This window comes from Miscanthus floridulus, chromosome 8 (genome assembly GCF_019320115.1).
Source record: "Miscanthus floridulus cultivar M001 chromosome 8, ASM1932011v1, whole genome shotgun sequence".
NCBI classification, from domain to species: domain Eukaryota; kingdom Viridiplantae; phylum Streptophyta; class Magnoliopsida; order Poales; family Poaceae; genus Miscanthus; species Miscanthus floridulus.
Genome location: NC_089587.1, coordinates 185,436,880 through 185,459,385, shown reverse-complemented (window position 1 = coordinate 185,459,385; position 22,506 = coordinate 185,436,880). Strand labels below are relative to the sequence as shown.

At 42.3% G+C, this 22,506-nt stretch overlaps 1 long non-coding RNA gene across 1 annotated transcript; it reads left to right on the top strand.

The window, feature by feature from the left end:
- Positions 1-4,287: 4,287 nt before the first annotated feature.
- Positions 4,288-6,471, top strand: LOC136474277 (uncharacterized). The gene is made up of 3 exons (XR_010762889.1): positions 4,288-4,442; positions 4,555-5,718; positions 6,122-6,471. It is a non-coding gene; the product is annotated as an uncharacterized lncRNA (long non-coding RNA).
- Positions 6,472-22,506: the final 16,035 nt, after the last annotated feature.

Below are 22,506 nucleotides of genomic sequence, written 5' to 3'. Positions count from 1 at the left end.
GTTTAGTTTCCATCTGGTTGTTCATTTTCGTTTCTGTTTAAAGTTTCTATTTATTGATATAACTAGGTGGATGAGGACATCGTTAGTGTCAACTACACATTTAGGGCATGTTTGGTTTGCTTCTCAGCTAGCCTGTATTGAATCTGGAGAGCCAGGTCGACGCTAGCCAGGATGTGGCCATGCAAGCTATGTTTGTTTGGCTGTTTTGCTCTAATACATCCAGATCTAGAGAGCAGTTGTTTGATTGCCTGTTTATTGTGCTCGATCTCTCTCAGACGAGACACGCTGCACGTATGATCGCGCCCACGCGAGCCAGGCCTGCGAGAAACGGAATCAAAATCCGTTTTGGGAGCTGGGGTCGGCGGGGCATTTTGCATGCCGTCAGCCAGGCCCTGGTGGCCGTCCAGCGATCCAAACACAAATCTCTTGCGCTCCACGAGCGCAGGTCTGGCCGGAACCAACGAACCAAACATGCCATTAACCCACCGTTCGCCTTGCGTCTAGAGACATTGCATACAAGTGCAGCGTGTGTTGCGCGACTGCTTAGTGCCTTTGGACACTGAAACTCACTAATAGTGTGGCGTTTATTTCATCTGCTGCACTTGCAACATGGCCGGAGCTAAATCGTGTCGACATATAGCGGGAACCAAACGTGGCATCTCACGAGTCGAGCTCTTTTCCTGTGGAGAAATGAACCTTGCAATTGCAATTGCAGAAGATTGGAACCCAATGTCTACGTTGATGCATGTTGACTAAAGACAATAGCATTTATCCGCCGCGAAAAGTCATGAATAGCTAGGTTAGAGCAGAAAATGAGGATTTTATTTTATTGGATTGGAGCCTACATAACTGAACTAAGAATCTTAGCGGTAGTGAATATTTTTTCACAACAAATCGTGTGTTTATTAATTAGGGCAAGCACATTGTTACATGTCAGGGTTTCATAAATCATGTCAATGTAATGCCATGTTCGAATTTTAATGATACAAAGAAAAAGAGAGGTAAATAAAGAGGTCGTCGATTCACAAAACAACTACTTTATAAGCTAAAATTGAAGGACCGAAAACGACGACCGGAGGGGGTAAATGGAAGCCAAATAAAAATTCTTCTCGGATAAAAAACTTTGCCAACATCCCAATAACACGCCCAGGCCCGACCCTGGAGGGGGGGGGGGGGGGGCGAGCGGGGCAGCCGCTCTAGGCCCCCTGGGACCAAGGGGCCTCCGATACTAGTACATGTAGTGATGTAGGTAGCAATATACTTGGTATATAGTATGTATATGTATGTATTATTAGTTACTGGTATATATTTGTTGTAGCACCTAGGAAGCTAGCTACTACTCCCTCTGTCCCTAAGTGTGTGTCGCTACGATTTACGTGCCGATAAGTTTGACTCGATTTTATAGAAAAAATGTATAATATTTGTATCTCCAAATAAATTTATTAAAAAACAAGGTTCAAATATCTATCCAATGATACTAATTATGTAATATAAATATTAATATTTTTTAATATATAATTAGTCAAAGTTATTTCTCAAAAAACGAAAACGACAGACATTTAGGGACGGAGGGAGTAGTTATTAGTTATAATTCATTGTCAATTGGCCATTTGGGCCTGGCAAACAGCCCCTCAACGAGGAAGAAGACAGCAGGTATAAACTAAGAGCTTGTGCCTTTCCAATTGCATTAGTAATCGATTCATTTCTCTCTTTAAAATGTCAGCATCGTTTCTTTTCTTCCAATTGCAATTAGTTTATTCATACAAAATTTCGGCAGTGAGAAAATAAAAAGAAAACAAGTCGATGAATTGTTGCAGTCAGGGGCGGACACAGCGGTGGGGCGGGGGGGGGGGGGGGGGGCTCAAGCCCCCCTACCCATACCGGAGTAGTGGAACCCCCTGTGGAGCCCCCATGAATTTTTAGGCAAATTTCTATAGTGTAGGGGGGCTGAGACTTAAGATCGAGTAGCAGTGTTGTTCAACCTCTCTGAAATATTTCCTGGATCCGTCGCTGGTTGCAGTCATAGAGAGTATCAAATGATAAATTCTTTAAAAGTCATATAAGCACATCAAGAAATCCATACGAATTAGATATAATTGCTATTAATGTAGATAATCAAGCATGTAGATGACATTGAAGAAAATTTTAAAGTAAATTAATATTATAATTTATTTGATATGAATATCGCATTTGATACTCTTTAACTGTTTATAGGTAACATTCCGTTTATACATGTGTTTAGTAATATTAATATATTATTTTGATGTTTATACTAAAGGGCCCTGAGATTTAGTTTTGCTCTAGGTCCTAAAAATCTTAGGACCGGCACTGAACACGTCCACTCTTTTCACTAAGAACAAGTGGGGTGCCTACTGACCTTAGGAAAGGAGCTGAGAGGCCCAAAAGCCATGACAAAGACCAAGACAACTCGTTAATCGAAGATTTCACTATATATAAGAGTTTATGAGAGCCTTCCGACTCCCTAAGGAAATGAGTACACATTTCCAACCATCCAACCCTTTTTTAACCTTCAACGAGAGTGGGAGGATGATGAGCTTATTAGAGAAGAAAGCATTCAAGCTGAAGCACAGTGGGGTGACAGCAGTCCACTGGAAAGGGAGAGACGTGCTGAGATAGGGATGAGTACTTTGGCAACCCCGTACGAGTATACTGGTCAGAGGAGGATCTACTAGCACTACGGGAAACAGGGTCTTTATCGAGTGCAAACTGCTTTACCGAGTATCAAAAATCAGACGCTCGGCAAAGGAGTGCCTGCTGTTAGGCATTCGGCAAATATTTTTTTTTTGAAAAAATACTTTGCGGAGTGCCCCTGACACGATGCTCGACAAAGATTCTATATTTTTTATTGAAATGTCTTTGCCGAGTGCCTAACAGTTTGGCACCCGGCAAAGGGAGGAATCAAAAAAATTAAATTTTTTTGAAATACCTGTGAAGGCACTCGGCAAAGAGGAAATTTCTAAAAAAATCAAAAAATCTCTTTGCCGAGCGCCTTATTCTTAGCACTCGGCAGAGACCCCTTTGCCGAGTGCCATGCCCCGACGCTCGGCAAAGTTTTTTTTGGCCTCCAAATTTTTTGTGCAGCCCTTTTAAAGTACCAGGAACTCCTCGTTAGAATTTAGGAATTTTTTTTGTGGCTTTTTGATATATTTAGTTACTTTATTTCGTTTACTTGATTTTTTTTCGAAAAATATAAATTTGAACTGTACGTGGTACGAATAATGGAATTTAATGATTCAAAAAATGATAGTCATGTTACTGAGTGTAGTGCGAGGCCGTATCCAGGAACGGACCCAAAATTTCGGACATCTTGTTCACGAAACATGACCGCGAACTTGCATGCGAAGTGTTTTTAAATTCTATAAAAAACAAACGAAGTCCGAAAATTATGAAACTTGTTGAGATATCGTGATATCGTCTGTGGAGGCTATGATAAAAATTTGAGAAGGTTTCGCGCAAGTTATCACGTACGATGCTTACAAACTGAAGAATCTCCGAAGAAGTTTCATGATTTCGTGAAGAGACCGACGAGGTGGTAAGCATCGTACATGACAACTTGCGCGAAACATTCTCAAATTTTTATCACAGCCTCCACATATGATATAATGACATCTTGACAAGTTTCATGATTTTCGGACTTCGTTTGCTTTTTATAGAATTTAAAAACAACTCGACCGCAAGTTCGTGGTCATGTTTCGTGAACAAGATGTTCGAAATTGGTGGTCTGTTCCTGAATATGGCCTCACATTACACTAAATATCATGAATATTATTTTTTATTCATTTTTTTCATTATTCGAATGATTAGCGGTTATAATTTGAATTATTCAAAAAAATTCAATTATGTGAAATAAATTAAAGAAATATAGAAAAAGTCCGAGAAATGTGCCACATTGGAACATGGAGTACCAGATATTGTATGAGGACTACAGAAAAAGTTTGGAGGCAGGACGAAAAAAAATAAAAATTATTTGCCTGAGTGTCTGCATTTGGCGCTCGGCAAATAAGCCTCTTTGCCGAGTGCCAGGACAGCTGGCACTCGGCAAAGAATTTTAAAAAAAATTAAAAAAACTTCCACTTTGCCGAGTGGCTGGCCGGGTGGCACTCGACAAAAAATTTAAAAATACTTTGTCGAGTGACAGGACAGGTGACATTCAGCAGAGAATTAAGAAAAAATTAAAAAAATATTTTGTCGAGTGTCGGCGGGGTATTCGGCGAAGGGGATTTAACCCCACCGGCCCAGCGCACTGTAACCCTAACCCATTCACTTTTCACGGTCTCACCCCAGCCGCCGCCGCTCTGGTCCGCAGTTCCGCTTCTGCTCCCTCTCTCCCGCCGTCCTCGCGCTCGAGGGATAGGCCACGGAGGTCCGCCGGCGTCCTCGCGCAAGCTGCCAGCCCCCGCGGCAGTGCTCTCTTGCTGCAGGTACAGGCCCACGTGCCGCCCTCGTCGTCTTCGCATCTTATATTCTGGTGGTCACACGGCGGCGCTACGCTCCAAGCACCAACTGCTGATGGCCGTGGATCTGCTCCTGCAGCCGACGACATGCCAGATTGGAGGCGAGCGGTGGGGTGCTGGGGGCTTCTAGCCGGATTAGCACCAGGCGCTCCTTGCTTCTGCTGAAGCCCACAGCGGCGGCCTCCAGATGCCCATATGCTTAAGTTTCGGTTCCCTTCTGATCGCCTTCTCAAGTTCTTAGCCTTACAACTCTTAATCGTTCCCCTCCTCCACCTTGGTCATGCAGATTCCTGAGCAACCAGACACGCTGCTACCTACCAGAGATCAAGAGATCACAGTGGTTTCTGCCATCTAGCAACTGGTCTGTTCTACCAATTTTTCTGTATGAGTTCATGCGGGCTTGATTGTTTCTTGGTTTTCTCTTTTGACGAGTAGGCATTTTGACGTACATGCATTTGTGGTTCCATGTAAGTGGATCAGCAGAGGTCAGTTAATCTGCAATGAATATCGAACTGCTCTTATACTGAAGTGTAAAATTGGATCAGTTAACATGGCAAATCTGCGAGTGACCTTTGACAATATGATTGGAAAAGCAAAAATTACAACTAGGTTGCATTTCTGAAGATTTAGCTGGCAGATCTGTTTTGTGTAATTAGTGAGAATCAACAATCTTCAAAATCAGCATATAATCTCTTATTTCTTTTTCATGTATATAACACATGAATTTCATATAATCTCTTATTCCTTCAAAATCAGCATATAATCTCTTATGTTCCAATAAAAACCTTGAGATATTAGTTCCTATCATATTTACAAAGAATTATAGAAAATTATTTGATTTTCATTTTAGGTAGAAAGCGGGCATGCTAGTCTTAACTACTTTCAAAGTTACATTTAATCAGTGTGTAGTTCTCGTCTTAACCGGACGAGCTATTAGTAACTACTCCCTCCATCCCAAATTGTAAGACGTTTGACTTTTTTGGCTCCAAGTTTGATCACTCGTCTTATTTAAAAAATTTGTGCAAATATAGTCAAATTTAAGTCATTCTTGAAGAATTTTTATTAATAAACCAAACCACGACGAAAGAAGTGATATTTTACACAAATTTTTGAATAAGACGAGTGGTCAAACTTGGTGTCAAAAAAGTCAAACGTCTTACAATTTGTGATGGATTGAGTACTAACTAATATTAGTGTGCAGAATCAATCGGCGGCATCGAACGATCCTCATGCTTCAGCAAATGTGAGTATATAGTAGTTTCAGAAACTGTCTTCAGCATTTCTTCATCTAAATTGCATCAGTTCCTAGATGTACATCTTTTATAACATTGTCTGATGATACCTGCTGCTGCTTTCAACTTACTGGTGTACGATAGATTTAAATTCATGTGTAAAGTATAATGCTAGAAAATATCTTTAATGCATGATATTGGACTGTAGTTTATGAAAAAGGCATGAGCTCTCAATATGCTTGTCATTTGCCCATTTGACTTATGAAAAGTGTACACGCCTATTATGATGAACTATAATTAAGTTGTTTTGGTGATGTCTTACTATCAGCATCTGTCTTTGGTTCCACTTTACTATGAATGAACTTATGGTTGATTTTACTGAAATGCTTACTGATTTGTGGTCTTATTTTGTAGAACAATCTGGCTATAGAAGGCCTGAGGAGGCAGCAGTGCGGTGCGTGGAGGCAGAGGCCCAGCGGTTATCTTCAAGCGTGTTTCACCATTTTTGCAGATCATCTCTCTAGAAGAGATTCTGACCAAAGACAAGAGATGTTGATGCCGAGATAGGGGAAGTGCTACCCATTTGCCTTAGAAAAGATATATAGGACAAAATACTTGTTAGCTTGATTGTGAATTGATACATACTAGTTAGCTTGATCGTGAATTGATTGTCCTCAAACTCGTGATGGACTTGTAGATTTATTTGGATGGACTTTATTTGGATGGACTTGAGCACTTATTATTATATATGTGATATATATTGTGATGGATGTGATATGTGTGGATGGACGTGTGGATGGATGAGATATATATATGATGGATGAGATATATATGTGATGAATGAGATATACATGTGATATATGTTTATGAATTTATTTGTCATGATGGAATATAAAAAAATAAAATAAAAATTGCCGTTTTGGGTCACTTTGTCAAGTGTTGTACTCGGCAAAGGACCCTGTCGCCGAGTGTCATGGTCACAGCACTCGGCAAAGCTGGAAAAATGGGCGCTTAGAAAACCATTTTTCTAGCTTTGTCGAGTGCCATGACCATGGTACTCGACAAAGAATTTTTTTTTTAAAAAAAATTCAAACTTTGCCGAGCGCCGGCCAAGGGGCACTCGGCAAAGAATTTTTAGAAAAAAAAATAAAACATCTTTGCCAAGGGCCAGATAGAGGGCACTTGGCAAAGAATTTTTTTTTAAAAAATAATCTTTGCCGAGTGCCTGCAGGGTTGGCACTCGGCAAAGCGACGGTCAACGGGGCCGACGTCGTGACGGTCGCTTTTCTTTGCCGAGTGCCCCCGGGTTCTCGGCAAAGCCTTTGCCGAGTACTCGATAAAAGACACTCGGCAAAAAGAGCTTTGCCGATCAATTTTTTGCTGTGTGTTCTTTGCCGAGTGCCGCACTCGACAAAAGTTTTGCCGAGTGCAATTTGGTCTTTGCCGAGTGCCTTAGACACTTGGAAAAGAACCTGAATGCAGTAGTGTAGTCAACTAGTGAAAAGCTCAAAATCACAGTGCCAACTAGACCGGTCTGGTATGCATACCAGACGATATGAGTGTACAACACGTGTAACTTTTGGAGAAAAAGGGAAAACACAGTCAAACAGTCTCAAAAATTGTGAAATTTAAACTAGAGGTTCACACACCACGATAAGGTAGCACTTCCAAGAAAATCTCCTAAAAATCACAAGTCCAAAATACCGGACCACCAAACCGGACCGGTCCGGTATAAATAGGGTGTAGTGAACTATCTCCAAAATTCACAAATTGATTCAAAAACTCCAAAATTGGTGAAACTTGGTGGAGGGCTTGTCTAATTCATGGTGAAGGTAATACCAGAAGATGTCTCCAGAAAGATTCAAGCTTGAACAAGAATCGAAGATTTTCGCTCTCAAATTGGGGTTTTGTCTACTTTCATCCAAATTGATTTATCGATGCTTGTGAAAAAATTGTTCAAACCAGTGGGTAAATAAGTTCCCACGAGGTCATAGGACCAAAAGATCAACCTTAAACATTCCCCAAAACCTCATATCAAAGAAATCCAAGAAATCTCACAAAAACCAATCGAAAACAAAGAAAAGAGAGGGAAAGATTGAACTCAAAATTTCAGAGGAAAAATTGATTGATTGATCATGAGAACATCATTACAAGGTCACGTCTAGCCTCCACCATTCATCCTCTCTCTCTAAAAAGTGGAAAACTAGAGGAAGAGGTGCTCACCCTTTCTACTGCTAATCTTCACTTAGAAGAGATCTTCCTGGCTAGCCTAAGGAAATAAACTTAGGTGTGATAGATAGCGTTGTCTTAGGCAAACACTATCCTTTTTTATGGGATATTACACATTCCAAAACTACCCCTAGGTATTTGCCTTGAACCACTTAGTCATGGGGGCATAATGGTCCAAAATGGATTCTGAGTGAACGCCCATTAGCCCTTCATGAAGACGCATTGCCTTGACGCAAGCTCTCCAATGATGCCACATGCCGCCCCGAGATCTTCTCTGGGTTTTGAGGACCAAACCGCCAAACCCACTGGGAGTCACGTAGCCGCTATGTCTTCTCCATGATGTCGACGCATGTCCCGCTCGTCCTTGACTGTCAGCCCCTCATTTCTGAGAGTCTTAGGTGTATCTGTACTTGCGCCAGGATGACGCACAAGTACGCACAAAATCAACAGGAATGGCACACAGATATAAAATAAAAGGTTCTGAGCTTTATTAATATCTAAAATAGGGTTCTACAATAGTGGCCCGAAGGACGTAGTCATAGGCCTACATAACTAACGGAAACTACTGCCATGGGGCGGCGTTTATTCATGGTGGTCTCTAGTACGACGGTATTTAAACAGCATAGCGATAACCTATTCCACAGGCAAGCTTGAGCACGGTCGAAACCCTAGCTTCGATGTCATCTCCTACGATTGGACTCTTCGCATGACTCCTAATCTTCATAGTGCGCTTCCTCATCGTAGTCTTGGTCTTCCTCAGTGCCGAAGTCTGTGAGTCAACAATGGGTGAGTACTTACATACTCAGCAAGCCCTAACCATAGGGTGGAAATAGATGTGTGGTGGTGATTATAATTAAGGGTTGAGTCCTAGCGGAGTATTACCATTCCAACTAGTCCCTGGGTTAGGGTCATGTTACATTACCAGTTTCATTACACATAAAAGTAAAGCTAATCATAGTGTCCCATCCTAGCATCTGCCCATTCCTAGGATGTGGCTATTCGAATAGGTTTAAGTAACTCTGCAGAGGTGTACAAATTTCCCCACATGATGGGCACAATCCCTTCCATGATCAATGGATGAAATAAGCCTAACGAGACACTGTACCCGCTTGGGTGCTACCCTAGACTTCCATATAACTCTACCGTGGCTTCTTAGGGGTTGGAAAACACACTAAACTCGAAAGGATACCTTACCGTCCCATTTCATAATCCCAGATGATACCACATCATCCCTTCTTAGTCACTGTCGTCTGTTGGAGTAGCTATCGGATAAGACTACCGCCAAACACAAAAGAAAAGAGAAAAGCAAACATAGAACAATATGGTGGTTCTAGGATGAATGCATAGATCTAGATTTTAGATGAATTCTAGAAGTGGTTTCATGTAAAAAGGAGTTAGGATGCAAAAGTTATGCATTTTAGAAGTGTATTCTATAGCTAATTATCTAGATGGGATTTTTGTAGTAGAACTGTCCAATTTATAAGAGCACAAGTACAATGGTAGCCCGCAAGCGGTCATAGTATCATACTTGAGCCCATATAAACCTGTTAGTCCGTCGAGTACCATGAAGGGTCTCGATTAACCATCAACATCCAACCAAGATCGTACATGATTCAACATACATATCACACATTACATAAAGTTCACAAATACAGTTCTATACATTAGAGTAGATTAAAGTTATTACAAACCAAGTTCAGATAAAATAGTAGCGAAAGCAAATAGAGTTTGAAACCAACATCTCCATCATTGTTCAAATACGATGCCAGCTCATGATCACAATTCCACAAAAGCATAAGAGAGGGATTAATGAGAAACGCCTTGCCTAGGGCCCTACTCCTTGTCCACAGCAGGATACAAGTAGTTCTTACAGTAGCCATGATACATCGTATCATCTACAACAATGGGAAATAAACTGTCGGTATAGAAAGTGACCAACTAGTGAATATTTATAGTTTTGCTGTACGTTGTGATCGGAGGTGGCCTAGCACTCAATGACACATGATTTATACTGGTTCAGGTAATGTGCCCTATGTCCAGTTTGGGTCAGTCGGTGACTTTATTCCTGAGCCCAGGTGCTCAAAGTCTGTAGTGGGGTTACAAATGAGAAGGAGAAAGGTGGGGCGTACGAGAGGCCCGGTCAGGTCCGACCGGAAGGGCTGAGGGCGACCGAAACTCCGCTACGAGCTAGGTATTTAAGCATGTGCTTGAGGGGTTGCGAGCTATCGATCTAGTGAATCTCAACTTGAAGAAGTCGACCTCCTCCCGTTGGAGGGAGCGCATCCCCTTTTATAGATGAAGGGGATGGCTTTACAGGTGAGAGGGAGAGAGTACAGATGTTACTAAGCCTTGTTGCCCACGTCGATGAGGACAGTGATGATGGTAGGCGCCCATAATACTATTGATGTCACTGTAGAATGTCAGGTGCACATGGGAGGTTGCGTTGTCTTCTTTAGGAAGGGTAGATGTTGGTACCTGTAAAATACTGTTGGTATGTGAGGAGCCTTACCACGTGTACCGGGTATGGTGAATCCTGGTGCCCACAGTACCATCGATGCCTAGAGGCATGTGGGGGGCTTTTTGCTGTACGGGAGTCCAACGGCGCCTACAATATTGTAGCACAAATGTCGGCGCCTATAATACTGTTTGTGTCAGGGCGGTTGTGGAGCACTGTTCCCGTAGGCATACAGGGTATGGTCCTGTATCATGGTTTGACTTGTGCATTGCCTTCTCTGTTCGCCCCTGGTCCCTTCCGAGCGGGCGTCCCTGGTCGGATGGGTCCAGTCGGCCCTGGCCGCGCTAGTCAGAGAAGAGCGGCAAGTAGGCTTCCTACGGGGTCCCCAGTCGGAGACGCGGGGTCAGAGTAGGAAGCAGTGTTTTGGGCCAGGCCTTCCGATCAGAGAGATCGCTCAGAGGCGTCTGGTGTCCGAAGCGAGTGCTTCGGTCGGAGAGGTGGGCCGAAGAAGTTGACGAGCGGGTGTTTGTTCCTTTGGGTAGACCTTCCGGTCGGCGATCGGACTATCCTTCTGGCTCGTTGTGTTTTTAGACTCTTGGGCCGACCCATGAACTACATGCTGTTTTCTTGGGCCGAGCCCTGGCGTGGAAGCCGGTCCCCGAGGGACCCTGGGTTTATGAACCCGACATAAACCCTGAGTACAAGAAGGTACTCAGCTAGACTTACCCGTCATAAACCAAAAATAAAGTGACTCCAAGGATTATGCAAGGTTGTATAAGTGGAGCTAGCTTGACAACATTTTGCATATAAAGCTTACCAATTCAAGTATACAGTTATAATTCGGTCATCAAGTTAATTATAACTATTCATCTCTAGATTAGCAACAAACCTATGCCAAACATATGGTATATCATTTAGTAGCATAACAATAATAACCATAGCCGATGTAGTAATTCCATGTTCTTCATAACCATCATTCCATAATACACTTACTACGATGTTGGAGCTAGCCAAGTTACTGTCCGGGAGAGACGACGATTCGAATCAATTTCAACCAGCTGGGAATTTATTCCTAACACAAACCCAGGCATACTAGATCAACGGTCACCTTAGGTCACCTTTGGTACAACTCAGGTCCACATTTCGTGGGTTCGACCAGCGCCACACAATCAGGGACAACCAGCTGCCAGGACGTTCAGGTCCGGCCTGCCCTTAGGCTCACATTTGGCTCCTCGGACATCCTTACTACCATATAGAGTGCACACATTTACAAAACGAGCCCCGGCCTGAGTTGAGCTACTCGGCTTCGCGGTCGGAATGAGTTATCCGGCTTGCTAAGTGAGAGGCATGCGTTCAATCTCGACAGAAGTGCCAACAACGGTTCGGTCCTTAACCGGCATAGACGAAATCACATGAGTCAACCTACACATAGACTCTGTCTAGCCTCCGGTTACATTACCCCATGGTTCTATTCCATGATAGCAAATATAGCCAACCGTGCTTCGGTATCCACCTATATCTCGCAGGTGACAGGAAATCACCTGACTTCTACCAGTCTAAGCATAGCTAAGCATATATTTGATCCTAGACCTACACAGGGTTAAAGGTATATATCTGGACAAGGTAGTTCTATGCATCAAGTGTTTCCAACCAACTCTTATAACCTAATGCATCAAACATAAAAGGCTCAAGTGATATTTTGTAAAACATAGGAGACTTAGAATGCTCCGGGGCTTGCCTTTGATAAAGGAAGTTGGTCTGTGATCTGGGCACTCGGGTAGGTCCTTAAGAGTTTGCTCCTCTCCTTCTGGAGCAACAACCTGAGGTGCCTCCTATTGTTCCTCTGACTCTTCTTCGAATTCCAGTAAATTATCCCCTCGGATGATCCTATATGCATGAGTAGGAAATAAGATATCATGGATGCATATATAATGACATGTATAATATGATATGATGTGATGAATGCATCCTTATAAGTGTTCTCAGAAGCATTGCATTAAGGTGATAACAAGTTACATTTTCTTTTACTGAGTATGTGCATATCTCTTCTCTAGTAACTTAAACAAACACTTATGTAGATCATTTTCTGGACTACAAGACAACAACCACTTGTTTTGACCATAACTAGAGTTATACACATCAAAATAATATGGTTGTGGACGTTCTGGAAATCTTATAAAATTTCCTACAACTTTCTTTTAATCATATTAATGTGATTCAACAGTTATCTAGGTCAAAAAATTCAATCTTTCAGATCTATCTAGAGAGCAAGCATTTCAGATAGCAGACTTCCGACCACAATAATTCTCAAACCATAGGGCCTATGACTATGAAAATTTAACACAAGGTAGATAAGTAAGTTATCTACAAATTTGTTATTAGCCATCTTTACAGAAAAGATCATTATCATCATAAAATCATCACCACAACATAAACTACACATGCAGTCATCTAGTTGAATTATAAAGCAATAATTAACTAGTTGCCTATAAACAAATACTTCTAAGCCTCACTAATAGTATAAACAGATTATATGCATCACACACACCACAGAAAACATCATGGTTAAGCCTAACTAATTTATTTATATTCATTTATTAATTTCCTTAGATAATAAGGTGATTTATAGAGTAAAAATATATAGAGCTCAATAAATTCCTAGAAAATTACAGTACCCTAATAGTCTACTATACAAAACTCATGCCATTTCGATAAGTATAGCTTCCTCTACAAAAATGACAAGTTACATATGCTTATTTTAGCAAAAATAGTTTAGCATAGTGAAAAGTGTCAACCAATAGATTTTATATTTTTCTTACTTTCCTCCTAGCATGAGAATATTGTGTAAAAATTTGTATGATCATATGTTATGTATTTTTACCCCAATTAATTTTACTAGAATCTAGCAATTAATTAAGATTAAATAGGAAGACCATATTACAAGTATGTATACTATAGGTTTAGTATTTTTCCTAACTAGAGCATATCAACACAAGACCAACAAAATTGAAATCACAATTTTTATCACTTTCCTAGCTCAAGTTATGCATTTTACAAGATATAAACTACTTTAAAAGCACTTATATTGGTCAATTTAATTCTCCTAGAGAAATACCCTAAGCAGTAGATTTCATATTTTTATCAAATATTAGTCTTCATGATGAATCTAACAAAATTTGGTTCACCTCATTTGGATACTCCTAGCTCTAGATACGAATGTTTGAAGTTTGTATTCAAGTCTGTAAAATTAATTCAAAAACCAACTAAACCCTAACTGCTAGGTGCACCCGGTCTATACACCCTTAGGCGCTGACATGCGGGTCCCGCAGTCAACCCGGTCCCATGCGCCAGTGAGACAGAGGCAGGGCATAAGCTTTGACCGGCGAGAACTCGCTGACGGCGAGGTCACTGACGACGAGGTCACCACCGACGTGTTCCCCTCCTTGTTCCGCATCTAGTGAGCTAAGTGGGTGAACCCCTGACGGTGGTTGGCTATGGTGGCGACACTAATGGTAGATGGTGGCGGCGCTGCGGTGGTGCACTGGTCGTTTCTAGCCATTGCAAGCTCTGATGCACACGGCTATGGCTTCCTGGTGGCGTAGCGGAGATCTAGGGTTAAGTTGGGGCTTCGGTGGAGCGGCGGTGAAGCTTGGCCGTGTGCGTGGCGACACAATAGCGTTCTGCTCCGATGAGGCCAGCATCGGCCTTAGGCTCTTGCCTTGAGTTAGACCTAGCTCTAACGTAACCCTAATGAGAGGAACGCATGAGCGAGACAGCTCGGTGGAGCACAGCCACGGTGAGCGCAAGCTCGGCGGCGCTCCGGCGAGGGCGCGGCGACAACGAACTTGAACTGCAGTTATACCTGGGCTTGAATGGTGATGCTAGAGGGTCGACAAGGTGGAGTGAGGCATGGCAGAGCTGTGTGCATGAGCTATCAAAGAATGGCGCGTGGCGGTGGCGGTCGAGCTCGGTAGAGGTCGGCGGCAATGGCGTGGTGCACTGCGGCTTCGCTCGGGCACGGTGAGGGTGAGAGAGAGGTAGAGCGAGGCGAATGAGAGTGAGTGAGGAAGGAGGGCGCGTCGCTGCCGTTTTGCTACCCGCGTTGGCCTGACTGGTGGGACCATCGCCGGCGGGCAGCCACCACGCGGTGAGCATGGCCTGAGCGTGGTCGGTCACGACGATCGGTGATTTGAATCGGCTAAGTCCGATTTAGTTGACTGACAACACTACTTCGTACCTCTATATCTCCTAATCTAGTTCGAGTTAGAAAAATTGGTATTAGTGAAAGTTATAGAGCTACATGAGTGCTACAAGATTGCTTAAGTGAGTTTTGTCTAATTTGCAATGGTTTTCAAACTACAAAGCTCTAAAGTAGGCTACATTGAAACTGAAATTCAGTTAAAGACAACGAAATTTCAAGTTTTGAAAATAGTATTTTGTTGATACTTATGAGCTCTATTTGACCTTGTTAGACACTAATTCAGCCCATGACCCTTAAACAAAGTTTGTTACCCAAGATGTGAGTTACAACTTTTATTTAGGTCACACGGCCATGCAAACTCTCTAAGCTACTGTTCAACTTTGGTCAAACTAGCATCATGAAAATGACATTACAAAGTAAACCAAGACTTAGAAGCAAAATTGGCTTAAGTCATGAATATAAACATTGTTCCAAATATCATTCTAGATGTGTCTAAGGTATTTTGGTGACCTCACAACCATCTCATGCATTGGTCACATATGATCACAAGCATAATTAAGTATATGAGCAACATCACATGTGATAAAGAGAAGGTAAATGAAATGAAACTTCATATGCTCATGCTCATGAATGCTTGGATGATGCTTGTGCTCATGAAATGCAAATGCCAAATGCAATGCTTAACATTGGGGTATTATAGCCCCTCCCCTTATAGAAATCTCGTCCTGAGATTTGTAAGACCTACCATTCTTCATAAAAAGCGGGATAGACTTCACGCAAATAATCCTCCCGTTCCCTTGTGGCATCTTGTTCTCTGTGTTTATTCCACACCACCTTGTAGAACTTAATGACCTTGCCTTGGGTTACTCTTTCCATTTCTTCTAGCACTCGGATTGGTTTCTCTTCATAAGTCAAATCTGAATGGAGCTTAATGTTGGTAGGTGCTGTTTACACCAAAATTTGGGAAGAAGAACGCGGGAACTCAAAGCTTCCAGGATTATGCCATCAAGGAATTGATTACATTAGGGTCGATATCAGCTGATTCAGATGCGGCACTGAAATTGACTCTCTTCAAATGACATCAGCAGATGACGACAATACCTACAGTTGGTGTCGGAGAATATATGTCGGACTCTACAAAAAGGGAAAGATTAGGGTCTAAGTTATCTTAAGTTAGGAATGTTTTCTTTTATACCAAAGATTATAATGAGTCGTACTTGAGTAGGATTCATGCTTAGTCTCTGGGTATAAATACTGGACCCTGGCTATTGTAAAAGAGATAACAACGAATCAATCAATACAAATTACTTTTTTGGCTTTACGCCAACCCTTAGGAGTAGGAGTAGTGTAGATCTCAATGAGTTCTTCAACAAGCAGTGCTGCATCAGTCCGACCGACCTCCGGCTTGTTTGTAAGTACCGTCATGGCTTATACTTTTGTTTGTATGGCTGCATCGGTTAAGTTCGACCTCCACTGTGAACTCTAGTATAAGCTAGTTATCGACTCTTATCTAGTTCAAGTACGGCTGCATCGGTTAAGTTCAACCTCCACTGCTCGAATTAGATTAAGGTCAAGTTATCGGCTCTACCTAAGGGTGGCATCCTTCGGGTAGATTCATTAAGTTACCAATCTTGTTGATGTTCTCATTGTTATTAGTTTTCAGCAACATCAACCTGCCCGGTCAATATCGATCTAGATCGGCCTCATATCCTTTTAGTCCGTCGTTTGCTTTGTTACAACATGATGTTTTTTACTTTGAGTGACGGATTATGTTTCATCGGCTGTTCTACTTTGATCTTGATTGTGCATAGTACGTGGTTAAGGCATGTCTGATCTTGAGGAGGTTTATTAGCTAGTTAAATCTGGTCTATAGTTCGCTATTATGGCTGTAACGATCCAGTCGATCCCCACTGATGGCACTTTAGATCGAAGGATGCTAGTTGGTAGATTTGATTTTTGATCAGGCGTGACCTTGACTGTTTGCTATGCCTGCATCGGCTAAATAGCCGATCGCCTATACTTTAACGCCTATAGTGTGTTTCCATGATTCTGTTAAATGTGAATAGATATGTTTACTTTGAAGGTTTGATTTGTTGTCTTTATCATGGCTGCCATCGATCCAGTCGAATGCCACTGTTAGAGATAGCAGGTTGAGTCTGATGAGTTCATAGACTTGTCCATGTTAAATAGTCGATTGTTTACATGTTGTAGTCCCTTTTCTGCCTGAATCGGCTATTTCAGCTGATCCACTTAAGCTTTCAAACATATAGCATGTCTTTTGGAAAACCTGTCAATGTATAGATGGTTTTATGGATTCTTTGGTTTTAGTTTCTTATTATCATCATAGCTGCCATTGATCCAGTCGAACCTCACTATTGATGGTAATAGATTAGATTCAGAGCGTTTGTAGATCTATTTGTACTAGACAGTCAATTTATTCGCATGTTATATCCTTTCTCGTTAGATTCATCGGCTCAATGCTTTACACTGGTAATATCTACCTAGCTGATGATTTTGCTTACATCTACGTGCATTGCATTTGTTAATATAAAATCAATCGCTATCCACAAGCTTTACTGTTTGTAACAGCCGATTTCTACGCGTATCGGCTATTTAGTCGATTTTCCTATCTGGCTGCTCCCGAAGCGGCACACTTAGAACTGTCTGGGCAAAATCGGCATGTTCCACCTTAAATTACTGATAAACTTTCTCTCCTTGTCAATTGCAGGTCAAATTGACTGGCATGCGTTGGGAGGAATTCACAGGATCAGCTAACCCTGTGTTGAAGCGAAGTGGATCTCTAGCCTTGCTCCATCAAGCAGATCCTTTCGGCTTGCTGTGTGCCAGGCGCATCGACACGTTTTTTGCGCCAACACACGTTGTGGCACGCCCAGTGGGACACCACAATCGTCATGGCGACTTACAACAATAGTGACATTCTTATGGTGCCTTATGAAGACCTACCTGATGAGGATAAAGATGTCATCAGCAAAGCTATAAAAGAATTTTAGAACAAGTGTTTGTTGTCCTATACCAAGACACATGACAATAAAGTTGTTCAGAAATATCTACTACCAAGAGTTTTGTTGCATGGGCAGTCAGATAGAGATGAAGCTGAGGATATGTGTTTCTTCGTAGAGGTTGTAAACAAATCTATTCATGATGCCATATTGAACCATAATGCAGTTTTCTTAAACACATTCCACAACACCATAAAAGAGGTGTTTCATGGATATCCAATTGATCAGGTTGCACCGGTTTACTACAATATTCCACATCCGTTGACTCAGGGGACTAATCAAGCCAGTACTAGCCATCAAGAAGCAGCACCAGCTGGTAATGATGATGTCCAGGTAGTTCAGAGCTCATCTGAGCAAGTTTAGGGTGCTACTACTAATCAGATACAACATAATCCTAGATCGTCAGTTCAGCATGTGCAACAGCCAACGGGGCAAATTCAGAATCAAGTGGTCAATTGTTGCACATCAGGCCAAATACCAACGTCGGCTCAAAAAATAGCGCCATCAGTCCAAAGGATTCATAGAGATACAAATCCTAGCATCTACAACTAAAGACTTCAAGCAGCAAACCAGCAAAGGATCCAGCAGCTAGAGATTCCACAATGATATCATTATGGCACAGATTGCAACACCCTTCACATGATTCCAAATCTGGGGTATCAAGGTACCTGAAATTTTAATCCACAGATGGGTCAGCAATTGTAGAGAAATCCAAATTCAAATGCTGATGAGTTGTTGCTTAGAGTGACCGAGATGATGAAGAATCAGTTCAGTTTGAAGCCAAAAGGAAATTCCTTCTCGTACAAATGCTCATATCTAGAGTGGTGTGATTTGGTTGCTCTTCCTATAAATTATAGGCTCCCGAAGTTTGTTAAGTTCACTAGCCAAGATAGCACAAGCACAATAAAACATATCAGTCGGTATCTTACACAGCTGGGCGAAGCATCCATTGAAGAAGCCTATTGAGTTCGTTTCTTCTCCTTGTCCCTATCAGGACCAGCCTTCACTTGGTTTTCATCGCTGCCTGTTAACTCCATTACTAATTGGGCTGACCTAGAGAAGAAGTTCCATACATATTTTTACACTGGGACAGGAGAAAAGAAAATTACCAATTTGATGACTATAGGCAGAGAACTAATGAATCGGGCACTGAGTTTCTTCAGAGGTTCCAAGAGACCAAAAATTTGTGCTTCTCATTGAACTTGACTGATGATCAGCTAGCTGCTTTGGCCGTTCAAGGTGTGTTGCCAATGTGGAGAGAGAAGCTGCTTGGGCAAGAGTTTGATAATTTAGGTCAGTTGGCTAAACGAGTGGCAGCGTTGAATAGCCAATTCCAGAACATGCGCCGAGATACCTGATTCTAGAAAAGTGCTGCAATTGCTGAAACCTATAATCCATATTCAGTCGATGACGGCTATGAGGACGACGAAGAAGAAGAGTTTGCCATGACTGAATGGAATTGGGGTAAGAAGACAGTAATGATGCCAAATCCTTGGGGAAGAGGAGTCAAAGAGAGCTATGATTTCGACGTCACTGTCGACATGGAATTTCGTCGTATGCCGAGGACACACGAGCAAGTCGGAAGGGTCCACTCGATGGAGCTAGAGATCCGCCTAGCTTCAGCGCAGGGGTGGTCGATCCTACGCACTCCTCCCAAGATGTGCCAGTCAATTTGACCCTACAATTGATAAGGAGAGAAAGTTTATCAGTAATTTAGGGCAAAACATGCCGGTGTTGCTAGACAGTCCCAAATGTGCGGCTCTGAGATCCGATATGAAAGGAGATCGACTAAATAGTCGATTCCAGCATATTCGTAAGAATAAATTGGTTAAAGCTTATGGGGTTGTGTAAGAAGAATCGGTTATTGTTCAGGTTGAATATCACTTTTTAGACAAATATTGGTCAATGTCAATAAGATATCAATAATAATTAGTTTATACTAAGCCAATGACTGTAAGTAACCAAACCCCTTTATAAAAGAAATAGTTCATCATCATTCAACCATTTAATAGAGATAAATCTAATGAATATATTAGATCTCATCTATCGCTATGACCAGTGGGGCATGAGGTAGAATCATGCAGGCCGTAGAAACAACAATAGACTCGACGACCCTAACTTATTACTAATATCAGTGGGGCATGAGGCAGAATCATGCATGCCGTAATACAATAATGAGATCATGGGGCTAACACGTCTTTCAACCTATCGCTACTTCAACGGTCTCATGATGTGAACTGTTCGCGAAAGCACTCAATATCGGCTAAAACAGTCGATTCAGGCATAGCGCACGGTTAAGATCATGCCCTCTCAGAAATAGATCTACCAAATAACGATCCCCACTCCACAGTGCTAATAGTGGGGTGTGAGGTAGAATCACACAAGCCATGATAACGGGCCATGGAATGATTTTCACTAGTCAATAGATCTACTCAAGATCAGACACGTCCTAATCGCACGTTATGCGCGATTAAAATTGATATAAAACAACCGATAAAACATAACTCATCGTTTAAAGTGCAGAGTTGATCAAATTTAGATTAACAAACGATGGGTTTAAACAAGATATAAGGCCAATCTAGATCAATCCCAATCGAATGAAGTGATATTGCTGTAATTAAATAAATAATGGAAGCAATAAGCAATATCGGTAACTTAATGAATCTATCCGAAGGAACGCCACCCTTAGATAGAGCCGATAACTTGACCTTAATCTAGTTTGAGCAGTGGAGGTCGATCGGATCGATGCAGCCGTAGTTGAACTAGACAAGAGTCGATAACTAACTTATACCAGAGTTGCAGTGGAGGTCGACCGGATCGATGCAGCCGTACGAACAGAGGTATAAGCCATGACGGTACTTACAGACAAGCAGTGGAGGTCGACCAGATCGATGCAGCCATACTTGCTAAAGAACTCACCGAGATCTACTCTACTCCTACTCCTAAGGGGTGGCCAAAGCCAAAAAGTAACTTGTATTTGATTGATTGCGTGTGTTTTACAATAGCTGGGGTTTGATATTTATACCCCGAGACCTATGCATGACTCCTATCTAAGCTCGACTCATCAGAATCTTTGGGCCTAAGAGAAAACATTCCTAATTTAAGATAACTTGGACTCTAATCTTTCCCTTTTTGTAGAGTCCATCATGTCTTGTCCCGGCGCTCAAGATAGCCTTTGTCGTTATCTGCTAGTGCTGCCTAAAGAAAGCCAATTCCAGTGCTGCATTCGAATCAGCTGGTCCTAATTTGCATGCAATTGATTCCCTACTGACATGATCTTGGGAGCTTTCGAGTCCCTTTTGACCCTTCTTCCAAATTTTGGTGTAAACACATGCCCCCCAATTTTGGGATAAAAGTAATTTTATTCCAAAATTATCGCGTCTGTATTCCCGATAGGTCTGCAGTCATGGGTAGAGAATCTTAATCTGGGGTCTACTATTTGTCGACGCCTATGTCAGCTCATGAGCCCATGCTTCAAAACTTTTTACGACATCATCATTGCTTCACGGGCACTTGGATTCATCTTTCCAGGCTGGCTATAAAATGTCTATCCGACCCTAGCGAGAGCAACTCAACAATTCAGCCATGTTTCTCTTCTATCTGCTCCCTTGAGTGCTTCTGACTCCGCTGGACCCTCCATGGTCTATCCTTTTGCTATGAAGATCTTGAGTGGTTAGAAGAATCCTTGTGCATAGGGTGATTGTGTCGCTAATTCTAGCACCTTATCGAGCAAGAGGACCAGCTATTGCGGTTAGAAGAATTCTTGTGATATCACCTAAGTCTTCTCTCCATGCTCACAAAGCTATTCTAGTGTTTGCAAGGGCTAAAATGTGTGAACACCTTCCCCTCGTTTGTTCCTCCAAATGCCCACTGGGAAGGCCACAGGCTTCTTTCCCATAGTTTCTCAATTTACCAAGAAATCGGCTGAGCACCTGTTAGGCGGGTGGCCTTTCCCCTTCTCCAGCACAATTTTGTCAATGGGCCGATGTGATTCGGTTCACGATGACCTTCAGCCTTGTGGGGACTCGGACTCCCTTCAATCCAAAGAAGCCTCGGTGGGTTGATCTCTGGTCAATGTAAATTCTTCGTATCCATCCCATGATATTTTGTAATTCGGGGAAGCAATAAGTTCAAATCTATTATCTCTTCGTTATCCGTCCCTTGAATTTCTAGAGTGTCGATCCACTTCCGTCTCTGATTTCAATTTCACACCCCTGGTGAAATCTATCTTCTCGCCTCCCTGGGCTTTATATACGGGCCACGGCTGTGGATCGAACAACAACCCACTTTGTCTCAAACCTTCTGCATTCTTAGTATAGTTCCTGCTTTTTTCCGTAGGTTTGAGATCATGGAGAACAGCAAGAGGTCTGCTGAGGAGGCCCTCAACGGATCTGCATCATCGCGCCAGTGCCTTCATCGCCAAGAGGGTGCAACCTAGGCTGCTCCCATCGTTCTGGAGTAGAGGGCTGGCTTTGTTTAGCCTTTGGGGTCACCTTCAGCACCGATTCACCGCCAGCTCCCTTGCTACCCGAGGAGGTGGATCAGCAATGATGATCTGCTGGCCTCCATCGATCGGACTGACCAGAATCTGGCCAACTGCCTCTCCCTTGCAGAATCGACTTTGGCCATGATGCAAGGTCAATCATCCCCTGAGGCCAGCCTGGTGGGGGAAAGGTTGGTTAGAGCTGAGGCCAGAATTATGGGTGAGACATCTACCACAATTTTCTGTCTTCTTCTTAATTTTGCCTTCAAGATTTCTAATCGTTTTTCCCTTAAATCTTCTTAGATCTAACTGCTCAGTTAGAAAGCCTCCGATCAGCTGCGGATCACACAGCGGGATTTGTCAATGCCAAGGGTGCCATTCTGGTGGTTTGCTTGCATGACATCCCGAACC